Source organism: Balaenoptera physalus, assembly GCF_965194825.1.
Source record: "Balaenoptera physalus genome assembly, chromosome: 13".
NCBI lineage: Eukaryota > Metazoa > Chordata > Mammalia > Artiodactyla > Balaenopteridae > Balaenoptera > Balaenoptera physalus.
Window position 1 is genome coordinate 54,876,125 of NC_138892.1, and position 25,793 is coordinate 54,901,917.

Below are 25,793 nucleotides of genomic sequence, written 5' to 3' on the forward strand. Positions count from 1 at the left end.
TTGCTGGATCACATGTTAAGAGAATATTTAGTTTTATAAGAAATGGCCAGACTGTCTTCCAAAGTGGTTGTACCATTTTGTATTCCCACCAGCAATGAGTGAGAGTTCCTCTTGCTTCACATCCTCATTGGCATTTGGTGGTGTCAGTGTTTTGGACCTGTCATTCTATTAAGTGTGTAGCAGTGCCTCATTGCTGTTTTAATCAGATATTTTTCAAAATCTTTTGGTTCTTATGTTTAGTTTCTCAATTTGTTAAATTTTATTTTCTTCCTTTTCACTAATTGGCTTAATTTTGTAATTTCTTTTCAAAATAATTATTAGTGTTTTTCTTTATTGTATTTATTTTTCCTCGTAGGTTATTTGCACTGCTTACTTTCACATGACTTATACTTTGTTCTAGTTCTTTTTTTTTCGTTCCAGTAGTTTGTTTCTGTCTCTCATTAGGTTCTGCCTTTAGTAAAGGCATTCTCAAGTTTTTTAAAATGACACTTCAGTAATTTAGCTGTTTAATAATACTCCATAATTTTGTTTTAGATTTTTTCACTTTCTGAAACTTAACAAGTATTTTCTGTTTCCATCTCACATTCTCTTTGATCACTAGATTAAAAAAAATTCCCAAATCCATAGGTTAGCTTGTTGAGTAAACCCTGTGACAGAATGAGATTTTGTGTTGTGTTTTAAAGTTAATATGTTAGAATAATTTAACTTAGCAAGTTATTCAAGGAGGAAGACTCACTGATACAGTTCTAATTTAATAGAAGGAGGCACAGTTTTATGTACAGGGTAGGTGGGTCATTTATAATAAGAACAGTAAGGTTATATTTAGTGATTTAATTGTCGTAAGTTTAGTGAACAAATTCAACCCCTTATGACAAATATTGCTTACAACTTTAAGTGAAAAACATTTTTGTTAGCAAATAAATCTCTTATAAAAAATATATGTCTTTTCAAAGTTTCAAGTCAACAGTCCTAAAAATTTTACTATTAGAACTAACTTCTGAATATTTTAGAACAACTCTGTCCTTGGTATACAGAAATTCAGGTTTATATTGGTTTAGACTAAGTGTAGATTTAGTTTATTTTGTGGTTACTGTTTGTAGATATTCTCTAGTCCTCTCTTGTATCTACCAATGCTTTGCATTCCCCAAAGCACTTGTGTTAGCAACGTCTTCAAGTTTCTTCAAGTTTTCTATTAAATACAAGTAAAATTGTGACCTGAGGTTTCACTTGAATTTTAACTAAACCTAATTCTTCCTTTCACACTTCAAATAACCAAATTAATTTCTTTTAGGTCTATATTTGAACTCCTATAAATCAACCAAATTTTTGTTTTTAGAGCTGGAGCGTATTTTTATTCATCAATTTACAGAGATATAATATTAATAAGAGGGACTTTTAAATTGGGTCTTTTCAAAAATATTTTTCCAAAAAATGTTTTCTTTTGCTATACTCACCTTGACATATTCATTAATAAAATATTATTTTGTCCTCATCTTTTCTCATGTAGTCCAAATCACAGTTTTCATATACTGCCATTTTAATCTCATCATTTCAAATCCAAAATGCCAAAATGTCTAGCTACTTTGCAAGTATGATATTATTGAATGTCCTATGTAAATGTGTAACTGCTTGAAAAAAAATGTCCTTCAGGATATCTTTGGTAAATAGATGATATCTACTCTGATTATTATTGCTTTATTGACATTGTGACTTGCAGTGAGGTATCAACAAAATGTAAAAGAGAAGGAAAATAAGTGGCTGGGAATAACATTATATCTAATAATACTTGAAATATCTATTTGGCTTATAGATTTAAGAGTGTACATAAAGATAATACTACTATATTATAGAAATAGATCAGTGCTTGACATATTATAGGTGCTAAATAAATATTTATTAAGTGAATGAGTAAAATTCAGTATTTTCACAGGAGGTAAAAGCAAGTACAGTTTGGGTTGAAATGTTTAGCTTCTTTGCTGAATAGCAAATGGTAGTGTTTTTCTGGGATAATATTATCCTCCACTTTAGTAACTGGGAAGTGAAAGGCTACACAACTGACTACATAGCTTTTCAAGGAATGGGGAAGATGTGTTTATCAAACATGAGGAGGGGAGTCTCTTTTACCTTTCCTTTACCTCCTTCTCTTCCTTTCTCCCACTCTTTTTCTTTATAAATTAGAAATCAATTCAATTCAGATTTATTTAGAAAAATCCAGAAGTAAAGCTTCTTTATTCCCCTTCCCCACTTTCACCTAACTGAGTAGAATTTTGGTACATGTATCTTAGATAAGTTTTCCTGGGGAAAAGATTCTTAGATGCACATTTGTTTGCCAGAAATTTATTGAAGAATGTCCTTGGGATCGATATCCATGGGGGATCAAAGGAAGTAAGAATGGCAAGAGGGAGGAGTTGAGCTGTGATTCAGTTGTGACAATGGCCTCAGCCATCTCAAGGGGAACTCTGGAACTAGTATGGCCCTTCAGAGGTGTTCCACTTTGAAGGAAGTGCTGAGCTTTTATACCCTTGTATCTGGATTAGACATTGGAGGTAGGTGGAACCCAGGGAAGAGGTTTGATCTTGGCCAGATGGCTCTCTTGAACTGACTTAGGGGAGGTCTGGCAGAACCCACCCTATAATGAGCAGTTCTGGCCCACTGGTCACTTGATCTCCCATGGTCAGGCCTCTGTCTCTACCAAGGTCCAGTAGCATTCCAGAGACCTTTTATAATTTTTTAAAATGCTGTATAACTCACTACTACAGATGGCATAGTTTGATCAGAACCCTAAGGATGTACATTGTGATTTCACTTTGGGAGCTTGTCATAAACTCCACATGATATCTTTTCCCATCACTGATACCTTGAATACTGAAGGATCTGCCAAATCATATGGTCCAAGCACTCAACCTGGACCTGCTGCAAGTCTCTTTCCCGCTTTGAGTCTCACTCACACTTTCATGGCACCTGTTAAGCGCATCAGAGCAGTATTTACTAGTGTGTAATATGTTACTTCCAGAACCAAAAGACAAATACAGGGCATTATGCTTCCTTCTTTGTGCAGGGAGAGACAAAATGCAATAATTTGTTCCTTAGTTTAGAAAGAATGTCATGACTTGTTCCAGAGCCCTGGACTCCTACATATTACTTATGTGGAATGTCCCTGAATTTTCATATAGTTTAACTCCCACTTTTTGGAACACATATGTTATACCAAGGCCTTCTATATGTATGCAACATTCTTTTTTTTTGTATGCAACTTCTTGCTTATCCAGTCTGATTAGCAAGGTACCATCAATAAAGTGAACCAATGCCATGTCTTGCCAAATGACCAGTTCAGATCTTTATGACTATATTATGTCAGAGGGCAAAAGAATTAATCTAGTTCTGGTTAAGACTGTAAATATATACACATATTTGCTTCAAGTGAATTCAAATGATTTCTCATCTTTCCAGTAGGGATGGAAAATGACATGTTCATCAGATCAATGATAGTATACCATGCACCCAAGGCCATGGTAATCTGTTCTAGCAAAGAGGTCACATCTGGCATAGCAACTGCAATTGGGGTTGCTTTCTAATTGAGATTGCCTTACTTTCCTGTCATTCTCCAGGATACGTCTCTTTTTTTTTTTTGGTAAGGTCCAGGCTGGTTAATGAAATGGGGATATGATGAGAACCAGCAACCATGCATCCTGAAGGTCTTTAATGGTGGCACTAGTCTCTGCTACTCCCCTCAACTCCCAACCAGGGATAAAATACTTAAAAAAACTATAATCTTGATGAAGGTGGTTTGAAGCTGCATAGGTCTTATCCCACAGTCCAAGGAACCAATATGGAGGTTCTGCTAATTACCAAATATGTTCATAATAATTATGCCTTTAGGAACAGGAGAGGGGACAAATAGGCACTGGAGCGCTCTGTGGACCCACTGTTAGCAGAGGAATTTGACAGGACTGGATTTATTACTTCACCCCCATATTCTGGTACTCTAACAGGGGGAACATGATGATGTTTCAGTATCAACTCAAACCCTGTGTCCAAAAGGCCGTGAAATGTTTGGGTATTTTCTTCGTTGACTAAATGGTCTCAGGTCAGTTCCCTTTGGGGAAGAAGGGTTGAGAAAATTGTTAACTTATTCACTTGCCATGGTGATACAGGTCCTTGGGACTCGCTCTTTCAATGGGTGAAACTTGCCAGTCTTCATAATTATATAAGTTTATTTAAGGCTCACCACAATCCCTGTAATTAAAATAGCTGATATTATATAGGTGCCCTGTCTCAACAGATAAGGTTCAGGGAATTTAGATCACACAAACAGTTAGTTGCAAAACCTATGTTTGTACCAATATCTTTTTTGTTTGTGAAACAGTGTTCTTTTTCTTAAGCCAAATACTATCCTGGAGACGCTGTGGCTACAATAAACTTACCCAGAGTAAGATTATATTCAGATAATTCTTTGTATCTGAAAAGCAAACCTGAAAGGCAAAAGAATAGGTGAAAATGTCAGTACTTCCCTAGGCTGTGGTATGTGCTGGTAAATTTGTCATTCTTGTATCCTATGAAATGAAATGAAAAAATCCTAACCTTTTTTCACTTCAGGATATTCCCACTGTTAGGGCAACTACTGAGAAGGGAAAACTTGAATGACCTAGGTATAGTATAACAGTGATTGTTTTGGTGACTGAATATCAGCATGCAATTAATAAATACTTTATGAAAAAATGACTTATCAATACTTAGAAAGTTTCAGTGTCCTATGTGAGTATACAAAGGTATCTTATGCAGAAATGATTTAGCTTTCTAGTAATCTCTCTTAGATGTGTTCCACAACTTCCTTCCTTTTCTAGACATGCCCCCTTTTTGCCTTGAATCAGGAGAATGAGTCTCAGCATTGCTGAAGGGGTATGAGTGAACATTCTTGTCTTGTTCCTGATCTTAAAGGCTTTTAACTTTTCACCATTGAGTATGATGTTGTCTGTGGGCTTGTCACATATGGTCTTTATTATGTTGAGGTACATTCCATTTATACCTAATTTGTTGAGAGTTTTTATCATGAAAGAATGCTGACTTTTGTCAAATGCTTTTTCTGCTTCTATTGAGATGATCGTATAATTTTTATCCTGTATTCTGTTAATGCGATGCATCATATTCATTGATGTGCTTATGTTGTGCCATCCTTGCATCTCAGGGATAAAGCCACCTTGATTATGGTCTATGATCCTTTTGATATGCTGTTGAATTTGGTTTGCTTGGTTTTTTTTTTGTTGTTGGGGACTTTTGCATCTATATTTATCAGGGATATTGACCTGTAATTTCTTTTCTTGTAGTGTCTTTGTCTGGCTTTGGTATCAGGGTAATGCTGGCCTCTTAAAATGAATTTGAAGTGTTCCCTCCTCTTCAATTTTTTGGGAAAATTTTGAGAAGAATCGGTATTAATTCTTTTTTAATGTTTGGTAGAACTCACTAGTGAAGCCATCTTTTCTTTGTTCTTAGCTGCCCCCAGGTGTTCTAACTATGGTAGTTGCCTCAGCACACTGAATGAATGAAGTGAGACAGAAGTAAATCTTTTGGGCAGTTCCCTGGAAGGCTGCAGATGCTGGAAGGGCACATCACTCATTCTTTCCCCTGAGGAAGAAATTGCAGGCTGAGTGATCTCAGCCCTGAACTGGGTGGCTTGAGGGAGGGGCTGACATGAATAAAGTGAAACCACTTTATTTTCTTGATTTTGTGCTCTTTTGGGGTGTTGCAAATTCTTAATTGGATTCTGGGAGCCTTATGAAGGTATTTTGGCCCAAGTATTGTTGTTTTATCGATGTCTCTCTCGGGGTGACAAGAGGTGAGACTTTCTTTCCACATCTTGTTGATGTCACTCATATGTCTAAGTCAGCCCTGCTTAACCGGGGGTTCCTGGGTGATTCAAGGGATCACCGGACTCCTTGAAACAGTTTATTAAATTTTAGAAGTATGTTCTTTCATCAGGTTCTTATTCATTCCCCCAAGGGTTAAGAGTCCAAAGGGTGTTTACATTCTGGTAGTGGTATCAATTGGGAACTTGATTCAGCATCTCTTTGTTTTTTTTTCTGAGTTTTTTATTTTGGTACACAGGTCTGGGAACCTAATTTCCATTTTAATCATTGTTTCCATGGGATGGGGACATTCTGAATTTCAAATAACATATAAAGTCTTGAAAGACATCCCATTGTAAGTTGAAGCTACCTAGAGTTGAGATAAAGAATAACTGATTTTAAAGGATTTCAGCGACTGATAGCAGTTTTATTCTCTGGCTTGGATTATAAATTCTAAAAGACCAGACGATGTATATTTTAAAAGCCCCATACTACACAAAGGAGTACCTAATAGCAACTTGTACTTTTGATAATTATTAAACAAATTGAACTTACATTGTTCAAGTATTCATACTGAAAACTATGCAGATTGTTTATAAACAGATTACAACCAGGGATTTCTCCTCTGAATTCTAAGTATGACTTAGAACTCTTTTATTCTTTGTCTTGTTGGGAAGGGGGAAATATCGCCCTCTATCTCTCTTGAGTTCTTGTGGCTGGACTAATAATAAAATGGACACAAGACAGATTAACAGGAGAAAAAGAAACACATTTTAATTCGTGTGTATGGAGGTCTCATAAAAATGGGACCTAAGAAGTGGACAAAGCAGGAAGCTTTTATACTTTTTAGACAAAGAAACAATACATTTGTGAAGAATGGGACAGGACAAAGAAATGTAGCCTTTGGGTACTTAATTAGTGAAGATTCTAAACCGAGTTTGGGCTTGGGGTAGTAAATTAAAGAAGTAACAAGGTTTGTTTACACAGGCTTCTTGGTCCTGAATTCCCTTCTCTGGTGATAAGAGTGTCCTTCTACTTCCAGATGCAGGGAGTGCACCTTTCACATGAGAGATTTATTTTCTGCTTGGGGAGACAGAGAGGAGGGTTAAATCGTCCCTCTTGTATCGGCTCTTTCTTAAGTAACTTTAATTCAAAATAATTAATATGCCATTGAGGCACATTTTGGGGCAGTCTGCCCTGGGATCCAAGAGTTCCCTGCTCTGAAACTTCCCTGGAAATTTCACATATTAAAAGTTGAGCTGGTATATTTTTCCATCTCATTGAACCAGTCTCTTAGTCTTGACAATAGGCCAGTTCACTTAGACTCATTTGAGTAGGTGGGTTCCAAAAGTTAAACCTATCGTTCAAGCAATCGTGTATTTAACAAGTGTGTCAATGGAAACAAAAGAAAAACAGAGGTTAATGATTGGAGCAGATTATAAACCAGTTTCTGAGCCCAGAGTCCAGTCAGGCAAGAAGATATCTAGATATTAGGGTTGAAGCATCTTTTACAGTTTGAAATGCCTCTGATGATGTCATCAGTAAACTTTCTGAATGGCTCCTGCAGCAACAGGCGTGAAGATTGTGACAATTTCTCTGAAGTTTATATCAAGTCACCTAGCTTCAGTTTGCAGGCCTTCAGGGAAAAGGGCAGTTTTAATTCTCAATGATTTCAAATGAAAAGGTTAGGAGAAATTTGGAAATGTTAGTTTGGAGAGTCATAGCCAGATGTTAGAGGAAACTAGAATAATTCAGGATCCAGTTCAGTTTACAGGTAAATAGCAAAAACCTCAAAGACAGTAGTTAACAGAACTAGAATCTGGTATCTATAGTATGTATTACAGTTTCTGCTGAAACATATTTTTTTCTCTCTACAATTACCCCCATTTTTACCAAAGATAGCCAAATTAAGATTAATTTATTTGCAAAATAAGTCTAGTTTCAATAAACTTGGCCTAGTTATACATATAACTCCAGCAAGAATAGTGATTGGACCATATAGGCTTTTTAAAATCTGCTTTGTCAGAACTTTAGAAGGAATCTCAGATTGAACTTTTAATAGCCTCTCAAAACTAAGAAGCCAAGCCAAATATCAATATTTGCCATCAGACGTTGTTTGCAATAGGTATAGATTTGGGTTAATTCCTCTCTTCTCAAGGTCCCCCAAACGTTTTGAGGATTCTGTACCTGTCAGGAAGTGAAATTTCTTACTCACCTGGAAAGACTGCTGGGAACCCTGTAAACAAAGCACCAGGCTGTTTTACCAAGGGGCTTTATTGGCTGCATAAAGTCAACCTTAGTTCCTTAAAGCTGTCTGGTCATATCTGAGTCTAGGCATGTATCTCTCAAATATGACATTCCAGTCAAAGCTTTGGTAATATAATCAATGGTTCCAGTTGTGTCCTGTTATAAGGACAACAGATTCTTATTGAACATGTGCGAATAACTATATTGTTAAGAAAATAAGAATACTCACTGAGAGTTTCTGAATTCTGGAGGAATCAAATAGAGAAAAACAGATACATGTTTTGATTTTGCTTACAAAGGTATAATTTACAAAATTGCTCCTCAAATCTGGAGAAGTAAAACATTTAAAAAATCAGCGATATCGCAAAAAAATCATAAAAAATTATAATCATCTTCCTCAATTCATTTGGTCCCATGTAATTAATTCTTGTTCTCCTTAATCTTTTGTTAGAAATTTTATGAAGGCATCGGTTTCTCCATTAGGGTTCTGTAAATTCTTACCCAGTTCAGAGGTTTTATTTGAAAGACATCAGAAACTTGTATTCTAGAGTACTTGGTAGATTCCTTTCCATGCGGTTCTTTGAAGATAAAACACATTTACAGGAAGCTTTTGTAAAAACATATGAGTAAAACAATAACTGTCTGTAAATGATAAAAAACTTAAAAATAGCTATTATTAAAGATCTGATTCATTATAATGGAATTGAGAGGAAATTTAGTTATCTCTGTGACACACATTTTAAGATAATAACTAGAATTATGACTGGTAACATTATACTAGGGCATATCCAAATTTTAGAAATTTCATATATTTTCTAGAACATTTATATTAATAACATTTATTCATACAATATAACCTAAGAAGGCTTATCATCATTTATTTGACAATGCTTCCTATGTAATTTAATAAATATGAAATTTTACAAATAAGCCTAATTAATTTAATATCTCCCTTTTATAAGAAAAGAAAATAAATCTTTTGAGGCATTCTAGGGACCTTTGGAAAACCCCAAGGTTATTTCCAGGTCAATAAGTCTTCATTTAGAATTTTATTTTTGGAAAATTTATTTTTGGGAAATTTGTCAAGAATATCAAAAGTTTTAAAAACACTTGGTTAAATAGGATCAGAGGTCACTGTGAAACAATACTTAGTTATACTTTTAATCAAAGTGACAAAGACTTCACAGGCAAATAGAGAAGTTAAATAGTTATAAAAAGCCCTAGCTCTTTTAATATTGAAAAAATTCAGTTTCTTTCCTTTTCTTCTAAGTAATCAAAGACCTGTTTAAGACAAAATATAGAATCTTTGTTTTTCTAGACAGATTATATTAAAGGTAAAGAAAACCTTTGTCTACAATTTTTCATTAAAACCAGACCAATAATCTAAGAAAACTTTGTCCTTTTCACAGACAGAAAAATCAAATTTTAATATTGTACCAGCTTACTTTCGATGTTAAGATTTATTTACTTAATTAAATTCATTGCAGTCTTAGCCAGTCCTTACCACAGATAAAATTCCTTTAGAAGGATTCCTTTTTTTCCCCACAAACCTTTTACAATTTTCCATGTCCATTTTATTTATCACTTGTTTTCTTTCCCACTTAGAAATAAGCAGCTTTAGGACAAAATCACTTTCTTTTTCCTTAACAAAAACATCTCCATACCTTATAGCTTTTCTTACCCCAAAACACATCTTACTTCACTTATTGTTTCTGGTAGCTTTAGCCACATGTGTTAATTAGAATTCTTAATCCTTTGAAATCTTAACTTTTTAGTGAAAATAAAGAAGTAAACAATTGTGAACTGTATTAACATTTTGTGGCTTGGCAAACTTATAAATATATTTTATAATTTCTAGAAACATATGCTATTTCATAGTACAGTCTTTCAATAAAGCATAAGATGTATTTACTAATAAACCCAAACTTATTTAGTCTCTGTAATAGAGGTCAAAAGTAGGTAAACTTAGACTTGTTTAGCAATAAATGTTTTAGTATTTTATCTTATTTGGAAATGATCTAGACAGTCAGGGAATCCCCATCATTTAATTTAACTTTGCAAAACTCTAAGGGTATAAATTACCAAAGAAATTTAGGAAACAATTTAAGTAGACATATCATAAAATAATTATTGTTAAAAATTTTATCTAAAAACTCTTATCTCATTTACATCTATTTAAGTCATTTGTTTTTAATGGTCATACTTAGATTACTCATGACAATTTCATGAGACACTGAAGCAATTAGTCATTACCTTAAGTTTTTTGTTGTTGTTGACAAACTGCAACAGAGACTACATGACCCCATTTGACTAGTATACCCAGGTAGAACAGAAGTTGTTTATCTGCATTGTATTTAATGCTGATAACTCTGAAGACATACCTGTATTAATTAAGCCAACAAGCTTAAAGTTAGCTTTTATTCACCAAAGATTATTCTAGATCATGTGAACTTGAAAAATATTTGTGTTAGTCTTTATTATACTTTTGAGAATTTTAATAAAAGCACTTGTTTGTTTAGGTCAAAGAAATAGAGCTCTTTTACAAATTAATTTTGTCAAATCATCTGATGGTAGAAAAATACCATATCTACAATGTACACATATAGACATATAGACAGGCACAACCAGAGATCTCATAGTTTTCATTTTAAAACTTTAGCCATGAATCAGGTACAATACAAAACTCACTAGTTTATAAATATCAGTTGGAATAAATGAAGTTCACTTACGCAGATGGCTTAAGTCTTTTATTGTTTGTGGAGAATACTTTTTTTTAAATTTATTTTTTATTGAAGTCTAGTTGAATTACAATGTTGTGTTAATTACTGTTATACAGCAAGGTGACTCAGTTATACATATATATACATTCTTTTTCATATTTGTTTCCGTTATGGTTTATCACAGAATGTTGAATATAGTTCTCTGTGCTATACAGTAGAACCTTGTTGTTTATCCATTCTATATATATACCAGTTTGCATCTGCTAATCCCAAACTCCCACTCCTAGCCTCTCCCACCCCCCACCCCCTTGGCAACCATCAGTCTATTCTCTATGTCCCTGATTTTGTTTCTGTTTCATACATAGGTTCATTTGTGTCATATTTTAGATTCCACATATAAGTGATATTATATGGTATTTGCCTTTCTCTTTCTGACTTACTTCCCTTAATATGATAATCTCTAGTTGCATCCATGTTGCTGCAAATGGCATTATTTCATTCTTTTTTTTATGGCTGAGTAGTATTCCATTGGATATATGTACCACATCTTCTTTATCCATTCATCTGTCAACGATAGGTTGTTTCCATGTCTTGGGTATTGTGAATAGTGCTGCTATGAACATAGGGGTGCATGTATCTTTTTGAATTATAGTTTTATCTGGATATATGCCCAGGAGTGGGATTGCTGGATCATATGGTAATTCTCTTTTTAGTTTTTCTGAGGAACCTCCATACTGTTTTCCACAGTGGCTGCACCAATTTACATTCCCACCAACAGTGTAGGAGGGTTCCCTTTGTGGAGAATACTCTTAAGATACGTATTTGCCCTTGACAAGCAATTATAAGGAGGTTGTGATTTATTAGAGTTTGAGCAAGAGAATCCTTTTAACAGTTTGTATTTAAAAAGGCCTCTTTCCTTTTTTTTTTTTTTGGTTTTGATTTGTTTGTTTCAGGTTCTGCCAATTGAGCTAATCTGGCTCAGTCCCAGGCAATGTGGCCTGTGTTTACATTTCAAAGATGTGATAAGATTTATGACTTTAAGGGACAGAGAAAGAAAATACAAGCTTTCTCCTAGGAGTTTTGGAATATATTTGTCTATTATAAGCTTAGGGTAGTTATTATTATAAAATTTTTTTTAAAGTATGGGACAATTTTGCTCCAATATCCTGATCTTTTATAATATCAACAAGCATTTTGAGAGGAATAGGTGAAATTTTGGGATTGGTAAAGATAAGTGGGCCTTGACTTGTTTCTAGAGTTGCATTTCTGGTTTTGTAGAGATTTGTAAGACAAAGACAGTTGTTTCTAATAGCCCTTGAATATTGGCTTCCAGATGATCTATTTCTTTTCTTTTCTTTTTTAAGAAGAGGAATTTATGTTGGATCTTTAAATCTAATTTTTGTTTTTTTTCAGAATAAGGGATTCCCAAAGGCTAGCCATTATACCTTTTTTCCCTTTCAATTTGATCCTCCTGAAAGTACTAATATGACAGCTGTTTATAATATGCAGCTCAATATCAAAAAAAAAACCCCAACCCAACCAAAAAATGGGCAGAAGATCGAAATAGACATTTCTCCAAAGAAGACATACAGATGGCCAAAAAGCACATGAGAAGATGCTCAACATCACTAATTATTAGAGAAATGCAAATAAAAGCTACAATGAGGTATCACCTTACACTGGTCAGAATGGCCATCATCAAAAATTCTCCAAAAATAAATGCTGGAGAGGGTGTGGAGAAAAGGCAACCCTCCTACACTGTTGGTGGGAATGTAAACTGGTATAGCCACTATGGAGAACAGTATGGAAGTTCCTTAAAAAACTAAAATGGAGCTACCATATGATCCAGCAATCCCACTCCTGGGCATATATCTGGAGAAAACCATAATTCAAAAAAATACATGCATCCCAGTGTTCATTGCAACACTGTTTACAATAGCCAGGACATTGAAGCAACGTAAATGTCCATCAACAGAGGAATAGATAAAAAAGATGTGGTGCAAATATACAATGGACTATTACTCAGCCATAAAAAAGAATGAAATAATGCCATTTGTAGCAACATGGATGAACCTAGAGATTATCATACTGAGTGAAGTCAGACAGAGAAAGACAAATATCATATGATATCATTTATATGTAGTAGCTAAACAAAGATGCAGATGAATTTATTTACAAAACAGAAACAGATTTACAGACTTAGAAAACAAGTTTATGGTTACCAAAGGGGAAAGGGCTGGGGAAGAGGGATAAATTAGGAGCTTGGGATTAACAGGTACACACTACTATACATGAAATAGATAAACAATAAGGTCCTACTGTATAGCATAGGGAACTATATTCAGTATATTATAATAAACTATAATAGAAAAGAATCTGAAAAAAATATATATATATAACAATCACTTTGCTGTACACCTGAAACTAACATGACATTGTAAATAAACTATACTTCAATTAAAACAAAGAAAGAGACCGTATCTGGGAGGAAAAGGATCCCCAGGAGTCACTAAGTCCAACCAACTAGCTCTACAAATATTTTCTCCTGCTCATCTAAATTTAGAGAGAGAGAGAAAAGGGACTCTCACCACTTTGCTTCCACCAGACCTCGCAGGCATTTGGTAAGAAATCTTACCTTTTACTGCCTTTGTCAGACGTCTCAGGTTCTCTCAGCTGCAGCAGTCTCAGGGTGGGAAGTGGGAGGTCCACCTAGCCTCCTGATGGCTTACTGACCGTCCAGGAGGGGAAAATTTGCCCCTCTACCCCTCTTGAGTTCTTGTGGTCGGACTAATAATAAAATGGACACAAGACAGGTTAACAGGAGAAAAAGAAACACATTTTAATTTATGTGTATGGAGGTCTCATAGATATAGGACCTAAGAAGTAGCCAAAGCAGGAAGCTTTTATACTTTTTAGACAAAGAAACAATACATTTGTGAAGAGTGGACAAGACAAAGAAACATAGCCTTTGGGTGCTTAATCAGTGAAGAATCTAAACAGAGTTTGGGCTTAGGGTAGTAAATTAAAGAAGTAACAAGGTTTGTTTACGCAGGCTTCTTGGCCCCAAATTCCCTATCTCTGGTGATAAGAGTGTCCTACTTCCAGATGCAGGGAGTGCACCTGTCATATGAGAGATTTATTTCCTGCTTTAGGGAGACAGAAAGGAGAGTCAAATGGTCCCTCTTTCATTGGCTCTTAAGTAACTTTAATTCAATATAATCAATATGCCACTGAGGCACATTTGAGGGCAGCCTATCCCGGGCTCTAACACACTCCACTACTTCTCCACCTGTGCTCCTTATCCTAGTGAGGAGGGATTGAGAGACGTATGGTATACTAGCAGTTGCCTGGTGTAAATCTAGAAGAGAAGACAGACATTTATAGTGGCTTCTGGATATAAATTGATTCAGAGACAGGGGCTAAAATAAAACTTGTGGCCTCAAAACTTCCTGAGTTGCCAGTATAAATTATACTTATACAGTTATTTCACAGCCTTTAATATAATTATTTCCACCAAAGAGAACAAAATATGTTATTTGAGGCTTCCATTTTATATAATTTCATAGTTGGATTTTTTTTTTTAGAACTAGAATATAAGGCAAAGACTTCACATTTCAATCATTTGTTTGGGCTTATTTTCAGGCATCTTCAGGAGCTCTGATATTAAAAGTTTTAATCATTTGTACATAATTTTTTTTACCTTGGAATTTACATCTCTTGGACTCAGTTGGTTAAATGTGTTTTTTATTCTCCTTAAAGTAACACAATAGTTGAGAAACCTATTGCGTCAGCACAGTTGCAATTTATTTTCTTCTCTTGAGAATTGGATTACAACTTTAATAATTTAGAATGCCAAATGAATAAGAAAGAAAGCATTTTCAAATATTTCATTTTTATTAGAAATTTTTTTGGTGGTAGAGCATATTACAATCTCAATTGTTCTAACAAGTTTTTAAAGGAAAGCAGTTCTATCTGCTGAGGAGAGAAGAATCAACGTTTAGAGAATGGTTATTAAGCAGAGAGGAGTAGAGTGACTTTTCCTCCATGTATGTCAGCGAACTTGGATAGGCTCAGCTTTGACACCTTGTCAACTTGCAAAGCGTCTAATGGTGGCTTGAGCCACAGGGGATAATTGAATTATGGTCGTTAACAATATTTATTGCTTGACTACTGGCTTCATACAATTTGGTGAATTTTTGTGAAGTTAGTCATTAATAATAAAGTGACTTAATAAAGCACAAAGCTTTGGGAAGTATTTACTTCTCAGTGTAAACTGGAAAAGTTATCCCTATGATTGTCCTTTATAATTGCCCTGTTTACTCACTTGTATTAGCTATGCTTTGTCAGTGGGAGAGAAAGGACTTACAGTAAAGAAGCCAAGAATTTTGAATAGTCCTGGTACATTTACAAGAATGCTTTCTATCCCACACATAGAAACTAATTAAAATGTTGAGAGCTACTGGTCCAATCTACAACATTGTATACTTGTGCACTGTGTTGGGGCCCGACACCCTAGTAGAGCTAGGATTTCACAGGCGAGGTTGACCCAGAGAGCCCAAGCAGAAAACCTGAATAATTATGAAATAAGACATATTACCATTTAAAATCCTTTCCTTTTCTTACTCAGAGTTCTATGGCTATTTTTCTACTTTTAAAATTTAAACTATCCCCCATCTCTAAAATTCACTCCTCTTTGCCATTCATGTAATTGGATTAATGAGCTACCAGCTTCATTTGTAGTGATGTTATCATTTTGCTCTTTTAGACTTTCTTGAAAGGGCAGGTGCTATCTACGTACAATTAAGCGTGTAGTAAATCCACTTAGATGATGATGTCGTTCTAACGTTAGTCTTCGTAGATCTCTTGCTGCGTGTTGTTTCCTTGTGTTTGTCATTACGACTGGAGGGAACTTGATTTCTATGTTTCCCATCAGTTGTCAGGCTAGAGATTTCATTGAATACCTCCAATATTGGCAAGTCCACTAATTCTTTTTGTAGCTCATTACACTGTCTAATTAACCTGTACATTAAAGTACGTTAAAAATGTGTTAAAAACTGAATTTACCTCCTCTTATTTTTGTCTGCTTCTTTACATACGATTAAACTTTATTATCTCATTTCCTTTTATTCCATTTTTTCTAGGATTTTGGAACAGGCACATCTTCACTTACACTATTTAAATTCTTCATTTAAAAAATATTGGCTTCTCATTTTCATGTGCTTCTTTCTGTTGTGGGAGTATCTTCTAAATGTACAATCTTTACCATTGAAAGACTTCAGAACCTCTGTCATGATTTATTTTTGTTGCGGTAAAGCAGACAGTATGTACTATCATGCCTGTCTGTAGAAACATCAGCACCTGCCTGCAGTTGCTCTGTTTTGACACTGGATGGCTGAAATACATAGAGAAGTTTCTTGAAACACTTAAACCTTTGCAGGCAATATTTTGATCATGTTGGATGACGGAAGTCATTTTATATTATACTAAAAATAGGAGAAAATTTTGTACAGAAATCCAAAGAGAGTTTGAATGGAGGAATTTCAGGGTTTGCACTTGAGCTTTGTGGAAATAATTAAATCAGAATAATATGTAAAGTGAAAAGAACAATGGACTAATAACTAGCAGACATGAGTTCTTATTAATGCTCTTGAGTCAGATCTAATTGTAATTCTGGCTTCTCTCACTTTTTAACTGAATTTTTGGGCAATTTACTTAATCTCTGAGCCTTAGTGTATAAGTCATAAAATGAGATAATATCTGTTTTATAGAACTATTATGAGAAGAAAGAAATGTGTTAGTTTTCTTTCTTTTCTTTCCCATTTCTGAATAAAAACTTGTAAACCTTATCCTCTACTTAGCTTCAGTGAAAAATAACATTTGATGCATGGTCAATTAGTTCAGGGGATTTTGCTCCCCTTCCCCCTATTCTTAGCTACATTCTGTGGATGAAAACTATGGATTATTCATATCTAGTTGGCAAATAATACAGGGAAATGGGACTTTGAGCTAAAGACTAGGAAGACCAGGCTCTTAAGCATGGTACGAAAACTGACTTTCATCTTGGTTTGTACCTTCAGAATGTACCTTGTGGTGTGGAATCTTCGGTTCCCTGATAAAGTGAGAGTCTGTCTGCTTCCACAACCTTGCAATGGGGAAGTGGGGGAGGAAAGAGGGCAAAAAGGGAATGAGAGGCCAAAAGCAATCTAGTTAATCCAATAAACCAGGCAGGAAGAATGAGCATTAGAAGAAACATTGATTACCCATGATTACTACAAGCATGATAAAATCAAGAGACAGATAATCTGGAGCCGGTAGTATTGGCATGAGGCTGTGTATCACACCTCAGGTAGAGACTGAAGGACAACCAGGTCTTGGTAACCTATGAAAATCTTATGAATGAAGACAGCCAATGACTTAAATGAGGTAAAGTTGTTAAAGACCCTGGACTTCCTACCTCAAACCAATGGAAATTTTAATTTCTGATGGAGGAAGGGAGCAGTTTAGTAAGACAACATTCTTAATCCTGATGATCCTGCCCTCTAACCTGTACTGCTGAGACTGGTATGTTCATTACATGGACCATTAATGTCTGAGATCTGGAGTGTGTCAGTCTCTGCCTAACCCTAACCCCATGCTAGCTGTTCATAATGATTTTATAGCTACTTACTTGCTTCCTATTTAGTTCTAGAAATCATGAGGTCTCAGCCTACCATGATATGAATAGCTTCTTTCTGCTAACAAGTAGTATCTATAAATAGTTTCTTACTACCTTACGCTACAGAGCTAACATGCCCCGACAGCCAATATTCATAGAACCCATGTTAGCCCATAAATAAACAGAATGGGTACAAATTAAGTGTAATCAATAAATAGTTTTATTTTTCTTCCATTGCTTTGATGACTCAGGCCACTACCTTGTGTGACACCCACTTGGTCCATGGAACTAATATGTCTTTGGCCCATGAAATGATAGATTTGCCTCTTGACTATCAGATGACCCTCTTTTTTGGACTGCTGTCCTTGGTCACTTCAGCTAGCCTCCTACCTTTATATTTTTCACACAAGGAGCAGGCACTTTTCTCTAATTTCACATTTTCCCCCAAACTATTGGGAAACAAATGTTAGATTCTCCTAAGGGCTCTTTTTCACCCTGGTCTCTGCAACTCAGCAAGCATCTAGCCAAGGAGTGAGACCAAGATTACCCAAATCATCTCATGCCTCCCTATGGTCGACCTCAGGTTCACAAGGAATGAGGATGTCTAGACACTAGAGACCTGGGCTCAACACCAGTATCTAAGTTGTCACAGGGAAGGGCTTATACTGGATGCAGCACGAAGCTGATACCAGCTCTCTTTCTTACCTAGCTACTCTGGCAGTGCGGGCACATCTTGGGGAAAATGTCTATGTGCTTGTAACTTAAGTTGCTCACCAAGAGACGGGTCTTCTAGAGTCTAGGGCTATTTTTCTTTGATCTTGGACCGAGTATAACATTGTGGAGAAGTGAAACTTTCCCTGTACTCAAGGAACCACTGCAGTTCAGCTGTTGGAGCAAATTGAACTTCAGTTACTATTCTAAAGCGGGGCTTAGTGCTACAATGTGCATAGAAGCAGCTGAATGTAGGAAATAGAAACAGGCAGGTGGAGCTCTGGAGGTCAGCAGGACACGACAGACCTTAAGGAGTGCATGTGAGCTCCTGTCTCTGGTGTGTGTGCAGGTGCAGTAATAAAGAAGGCTAATTTTATAAACCATGTCAGCATTCTTCAAGAGTGCCCGTAGCCACTTGGGACTCTAGTGCCTAGGTGCATGTAATGCTTGTGGTCAGCAAGATGGAGGCCTAAAGTCATTATTATTGGATAATAAAGTAAATGTGACCATACATTGCTCCACAGTCTTGTGAATTGAGATATATTAGTTGCTCATCCATTCATGTCTGTAGCTTTGGCAGATGAAACAAGGATGAACATGACTGTGTACCTTCAAGAGGGATATAGTCTAATGTAGGATAATCTATTAAAAATGACTCAATTACAACACAATGTGATAAGTGTTAAGATAGAGGGAACTCTCAGGTGTTTGGGAGCACAGAGGAGAAACGGTTAATATAGTGGATTAAGGGAATTATGGATGATTTTTTAGAGAAGGTAACCCTTGTCCTGAGCCTTAATGAATGAGTTGGAGTTAACCAGGTAGAGATTGTTTGCAGATGTGGTGAGGTGGTGCCAAGGGTTTCAGTCAAGTCCATTTGGGAAGCCATTATAGTAGGTTTTACTCATCTCAATTCTTTGGAGTATGATAAAAAAATCAGGAAGTGAACAAAGTCTCTAGATAACCGAAATAGATGCTATCAGGTCTGTGTACCAAAGATGACAAAATCACTGTTACGTAAAAGTGGCTAGTGATTTCTAGCTTAACAAGTCGAATTTTTATAATACTGTTGATAAATCTGAATTGTAAATTAAAGCCCTGAGATTAATTCAATGGCTAATGTGGAAAGTAAGTTAAATCTTGGAACATTTGTGCTTTCTAGTGAGACAGAGAATTACAGAAACATGTTGCATTGTATTGGTGAAAGGTGTTGGATGGACTATATCTTTTAAATTGATAATGGGAACAGTCCAGGGACTCAATAATCTGAACAAACATATTGTTCTTACCCAAGACAGGTGTCCTTTAATCTATAATGGGAATACTCTGCTGTGCACAGGTCAGTCCATAAAACACTTGGTGGGTTAAGCTACCGTGCAAGATGCCAGCTTTCTGGGATAGCTATCATGCTAGATTGCAAAACTGAAAGCAAATACTTTTTCCCGCATACCAGGTTCTTTAATGTACCAGGTTTTTGTAGCTCTACCGATTAAGAGATGGTGTGTTTCTTCACCCCTTGAATCTGGGCTGGTCTGATGAACTGCTTAGCCAAGGGTACTGTAGCAAACACGATGTGAGCAGAGACTTGGAAAGTGCTTGGGTATTGAGGCTTCCCCTATTGCTACTCTTGGAAGCCTGTGATTGCCACCATGTAAACAGCTAGTGTACCCTGTTAGATGATAAGGGACAAGCAGCTTAGTTACTCTCAAATACTCCAGCTTACAGTCAGCTTATAGTGAGGCACTATAGTGCCAGTTGACCACAGGTACAAAAGTAAGCTCAGCTGAGTTCAGAGGAACTGCCCAGCTGACTAGCTGACCCATATTGCCAATCCCACAGAAATGTGAACTAAATCAATGCTTGTTCTTTAAACCACTAAGTTTTGGAGTGGTTTGTTCCATTTGCCTCACTACTCCATATAGGGCAGTTTTCCTACCTCAGTTACTTTCTCATATGGCTCTGTGGAGTAATTCTCTTGGTTTATCATTGTGGTTTCAGTCTGCTCACTTGACCAATTTGGTTTCCTGATTACTGACCAAAATGTATTTATAGAGTATTTATTGTGTATTAGGTACTATGCTAGGTGATGGGGATTCTAAAAGTTAATAACGTACACATGCCACCTTAGGTTACGTGAAACGGATTCTGTGCTTCCTTCTGTTTACCGAATTACATGAAAACAAAAGTGAGTGAGGGAGACATTACTGAAAAAGATATCAGTAGAATGAGGTGGTTAGGACCAAATAAACAAAACAAGAGGAGACAAGGAAGAATGAACGGTACTCCTCTTCACTTACACACTAGGAATCAGAATTTTTTTGTTCATTTGTTTCAATATCCTAGACCCTGGCTGAGTGCTGAGGGCAGCTGGTGCTAATTTTTCTTCTCTCCTTCCCATGAATAACTTCCTTCTATTCTTATTAATGGACCCACATTCTTTAGCTAAGTTTTTTCCATATCCAGGTCCAAATGATTTTTATTTCCCTGTAATATAGAAGATAGCCTATTTTAGTGGTGGTTCTGGGGAGGGTAGAAAAAAAATATCAAAGCCAAAACCAAACCAAAAGCTGGTTTTGGATTCAGGTAAAGCCATCTGGTTTGATTCCCAGCTCTGCCACTTAATCACGGTGAAATTGTCTCAATTTTTTTCATGTGTAAAATTTTTTTCATGTGTAAAATGGGGTTATGTCAGGTACTTAATGGCATGTTGTGAGGACTTGAGATAAGAATTTGAGATAATATAGAAAGCCTCCAGCAGAAAGCTTACAGTGCCCCAAAGTGATGTTTCAGTGAGCTCTCGGAACATGAAGAGCTATGCTTGGGGTTACTGTCAGTGAAGTTCTGCATTCCAAGTAATTATTTTTTACTGTTTATATGGGAGGAGGCAGGCAGTTTAAATAAACAGAAGATAAGAAGTATCATCTCAAGATTTCTATTAAACTAGGGAGGTATTTGCCATTTTGTTTCGGAGGGAAAACAAAATATTTGATTTCAAAGTCTAGGAGGTGCTGGAAATAGAAATACCTTGATATAAAAATCATTAGAAATTATCTGGATCTGTACAAAAAGCACAAAGGTTATTACAGATTTAAGTATCATGTGACTTTGGATAAGAAATTCTATTATATTTTGTAATTAATTTACACATTTGTTCTCTTTATGAACTTTTTTTTACATTTTTGTAAAAACATGATGGGTTTAATTAGGAAAATAAGGACGAAATGTCATATATTTTAACAATAAAAATAAAAATTTAACAATATGATAAAATGATAGATTTTCCTATAGTCACAGAGAGCTACTTGAATTAGAAGCTAGAAGGATTATAAAGTATACTTTATATTTCTTGTAAGAAAGGAAGGCCAATGTTCTAAAGTGATTTTGTAAATGGCTATTCCTCCCAGCACAGAGCCCAGATTTCCAGTTATTCCTGCTTGGATTCCATCCTACTACTTAACATAGCAGACTGAGAATTACTGTAAGATTGGCAATGAAACAGCACCAGGTGTTTTAAAATGTAAACTTTGCTCCCTGGGGAAATAAGTTGCTAGGTAATGAAACGGAGCAGGACCCTATGGTCCTTCGCCCCACCCCTCCCCACCCCATGTCCTCTGCCTGCCTTTTGTCTGTGCAAAAACTTTAGCCAAAGAATAAGTTTAATCAGAGAAGTGAGAAAATGCAGAAACAAAGGAAAACAGTCAAAGGAGTCCAAATAATAACAGTTTCGTCATTAAGCATAGTCAAGGACCTTTGGTTCCTCCTCAAGGGCTATAGATAATGTTCCGAGCCACATCCTGTGAGCTGCCTTGTAAATGAAACCGCCACCAGGTGGAAGAAGTTAACCACATGATGACCAGACTGTAGCCATGACATAAGCTGCCACAATTCCAAGAACTGGCCTCAAGGAAATGGGAACAAATTGACCCTGGAACTGAAGATTAATTGTACTTAAAACAATCAAGATAACTTTGGTCAGACCACCACATGACCAATTTCAAGATGACTGTCAGAGCTGACTGTGCTGTTTCTACATGTAGCCCCCTCCCTCCATCCATAAGAGCTCTTGCCCACTGATTGTCAGTGGTTGGGTCAAGTTGGCCTTTAGACAGGAGTCTGCTCTCCCCGCCTTGTTGCTGGCATCCGAAATAAAGCAAACTTTCCTTTCCACCAACGTTGCCTCTTTTTTGGCTTTTGAGTGGCGAGCAGCCAGACCCCACTTTCATTAACTGTAAGAGGAATGAAATAAAAATCTTTGACCATATGACATGAATCTTTTGAAAGAGACCAGGTGAGGGTACCTCAAATGACTGCCATGTGCTCGACTGATTCAAATCTACTATAGTACAATTAGCTAAATAATAAAACCAGATGACTTAGTTTTGGCTCCTTGTTTTAAATGACTTCAATCAGTCTAAGCTATTTCTTATAAATTCTTTTCTTTCTTTGAGCCTGTACTAAATTAGATTATCAAGTTAAAATATGACTACTTCAAAAATTCAGAGTGAATGGAAATGGGAAGGAGTTTAATAAAAACTTGAATACATTTTTAGTAATTTTTAAACATACAGAATTTTTTGTTTTATTATTTTTATTATTTATTTTTAAGTTTATTTTTAAATTTTTTGTACAATTTTTAAAGGTTACTCTTCATTTACAGTTATCACAAAATATTGGCTGTATTCCCAGTGTTATACAATACATCCTTGAGCCTATCTTATACCCAGTAGTTTGTACCTCTCTTTCCCCCAGCCCTGTATTGCTCCTCCGCTGCCACTGATAACCATTAGTTTGTCCTCTATATCTGTGAGTCTGCTTCTTTTTTTGTTATATTCACTAGTTTGTTGTATCATATAGAAATATTTTGAATGAAAACTTTCAAATAGTTAGTTCACAAAATCTAAATATTAAAGTTACGGATGGAACCTAGCTTGGACTTGACTGAAGTAACAAAACATTATAACGTCTGTGACACTATTGTTACCGAACGAAACTTGGGTCCACTTGCCCTGGTGCAGTAAAGCCAATCCACTGACACCAGGTTTTGGTGAAGGAAAATGCGATGTTTATTGTAGGCACCAGACAAGGAATGCCAGCAGCTAATGCTCAAAAAACCCGAACGCCTTGTCTGGTTAGTTTAGTTGACAATGATTAGTTTAGTTAAATAAGAGGTATGAATATTGGCTCCAAAGCAAGATCTTTGAGATATCCCTAGATGTAAGGGGCTTGTAAGATTTCCTCGATCAGCATGCTATTTCTTTGCTTTAGATTTTCTTTTCTTTTTCTAAATTCATTATTACTACTTATTCATTTTTGCATAATCCTCTAATCACTAGATTAAGGTATTGTTCATCGCCAAACTTGATCAAAGTGAGTCTAAGAAGATCCTTCATTTGAGCTCGTATGCATACTGCTTAAACCAACACCCAAATTGACCAAACCTGTAAGGACATGACCTTCCAGCGTCTTGCTATTAAATTTCTGTAAATATTGAGAGGTTCCTTTAGCAAGGACTCTGCTTACATAGGCCTGCAGTGCAAATCCTCTCTCTAAATCCATTAGAGGTTGGAATTTGTAAAACTACAAAATTCTCTGGAACCGATATTGTTTTCTTTTTCTTTGTGGAGAAATTGGAGTCGTAGTTAGTCAGTAAAGCTTTCTAACCCGGGCCTCCCTCTAGAGGGAGACATAGTCCAGCTTTTATACCAATTGCCGCCCTCTCAGCTTTTACTGACTCTTTCTTTTTCTTCGAGACCGCAGTTTCCTCTCAGAAGCAGCTGCGGCTGCTAACAGAGGTGGCTGTTGGGAGAGAGACAGAGGGAGGCAACGCCGCCTGGTCCTGCCCTCGCATTTTCCTGCTTAACTCAACCTGGAGTGTCGGCACCTATTTCCTCCCTGCGTTCTCCTTGTACTCTACAGGGAAGCCAGTCCCTCCGGACTCTCTGGACGTCCAGGCTGGGTGGAATAAGGGGTCTGGGTGGAACAGGGGGGCTCTGCCCTCTACGGTGACTTTCTAAAAGGTACCACTAGTGTTTTTTGACAGTGCAGCGCCCTAGGGTGGGCGGCGGAGAGGAGACTTCTATTACTAAACCGCTTAATTCTTTTTATTCTGGTGAGCGGATTTGTTTCCCCGGCCTCCTCCCCCGCCTCATCTCCCTCCCCTCCTTTAGCGAACTGACACAGGCAGCACCTGCTCGCTTGTGTTCCATGTTGGAACACGCACCTTCTCGGCGGTGACTGTGCCAGCGTACTGGGGATAGGGGGACTGCGGCGGTTTCCCTTCCTCCCAGCCCACGATGCCTAGAGGGGCAGCGGTTGGGCTGCGTGGGGCTCTGCCCGCAGCACTTCGAGGCGGGGTTGAGGGTCTGCAGCTGGCTAGGAGTTGCTGTTAAGTGGACTTGGCGCCAAGTCTCCGAGAGGGCGTCCTCTGGGACCTATCTGCTAAAAGCGGGAACAGGGGCGCCTGACGGAGGAACTCCAGCGTCTCGCAGGCGGAAGACTGCCGAGCTCAGAGCCTCTCCTCCTTCCTACCCCGAACCTTCCCAGCAACTCTCGCACAACGGAGACCCGGGACCTACGAGAGCCAGGGGACTGGAGAAGTACGTGGCGGAGGCTGCTTTTCTGAAGGTGAACTGTTCCGTCCAATTGCCTTTCCCCAGAGAGCAAAAAGGGAGGGCGGGGGAAAAGGAACCGAGGATGCGTGAGTGTGTGTATGTGTGAGAGGCAGAGACAACGTGTGGCATGAGGAAAAGTCTTTACTCGGCGTTCAAAGCAAACAAATCAGACATGGAGTAAAAGCGGTAACTGCTGCAAGACCGCCTTGATTCTCGCATTGGGAGGAGCTGAGCGCACCGCGCGCATCCGGCGAGGACCGCTGGCGACCGCGGGCGCTGGCGAGGGCTGCGGAACTTCGGCGTTTCCCCAGTAAACAAATCTTTTGATTACTTTGACTTGTGAAAAACGAGAGGAGGAAAGAAACGAGGCTCCCGCACGCCACCTTCCACGCACTTCAAGGGGATTCCAGTTTGGTTGTCAAGAGATTCCTGAACCCTCTTTGCTCTCGGAGGAGGAAACACACGCGTGCGCGCGCGCTCACACAAGCACGCTCGGGGCCACACTCACACGCCCTCCACGAGCACACACCACCAGACTTCGGTTCCCTATGCCCCAGAACGGTGACGGCGGATTGGCATCTTGGAAGCGATGCAAGAGCGATAAGGCTGGCGCGGGCCCGCGGAAGCTGCAGGAGCATCGCTAGGTGTTGCCGCCACCAGGAAGCCGGGCTGCAGGTAGGTGCCAGCCGCGCCTCCCGCCGGCGCTGGGGACTCGGGCGGCAGCTGGAGGACCCGGGGCCCGGAAGCCCTCCCCTCTCCGGGGGTCGGGGGCTGTAGGGAGCTCGCCCGGGGAAGGCGAGAGGTGATAGCAGATGCTGGTTGGGCGTCCAGGGTAGGGGCGGGGGTAGAGGAACGCCGAGAGGGGATCTGAGCAAGTGAAAGGCGGTTCCGAGAGCCTTACCCTCCCTCTCTTCTGTGCCCCATTTCTCTTAACACAACGAGCGACCCGGCCGAGGATTGAAGTGGGTTTTAATTCGATCCCTCGACCAAACCAATCTGGGTTGGT

The 25,793-nt window shown here is 37.7% G+C and overlaps 1 protein-coding gene across 2 annotated transcripts in view; it reads left to right on the top strand.

Annotated features, from left to right (window-relative positions):
* The window catches only part of TAFA2 (TAFA chemokine like family member 2), a 588,983-nt gene that overhangs the window by 33,740 nt on the left and 529,450 nt on the right, over positions 1–25,793 (top strand). The window contains exon 3 of one of the 2 annotated variants that reach the window (XM_082422925.1): positions 22,005–25,462. The exons of the other annotated variant lie outside the window; for it this stretch is intronic. The gene's annotated coding sequence lies outside the window, so the exon portion shown is untranslated. The remainder of the gene's footprint in view (positions 1–22,004; positions 25,463–25,793) is intronic. 2 annotated transcript variants of the gene reach the window in all.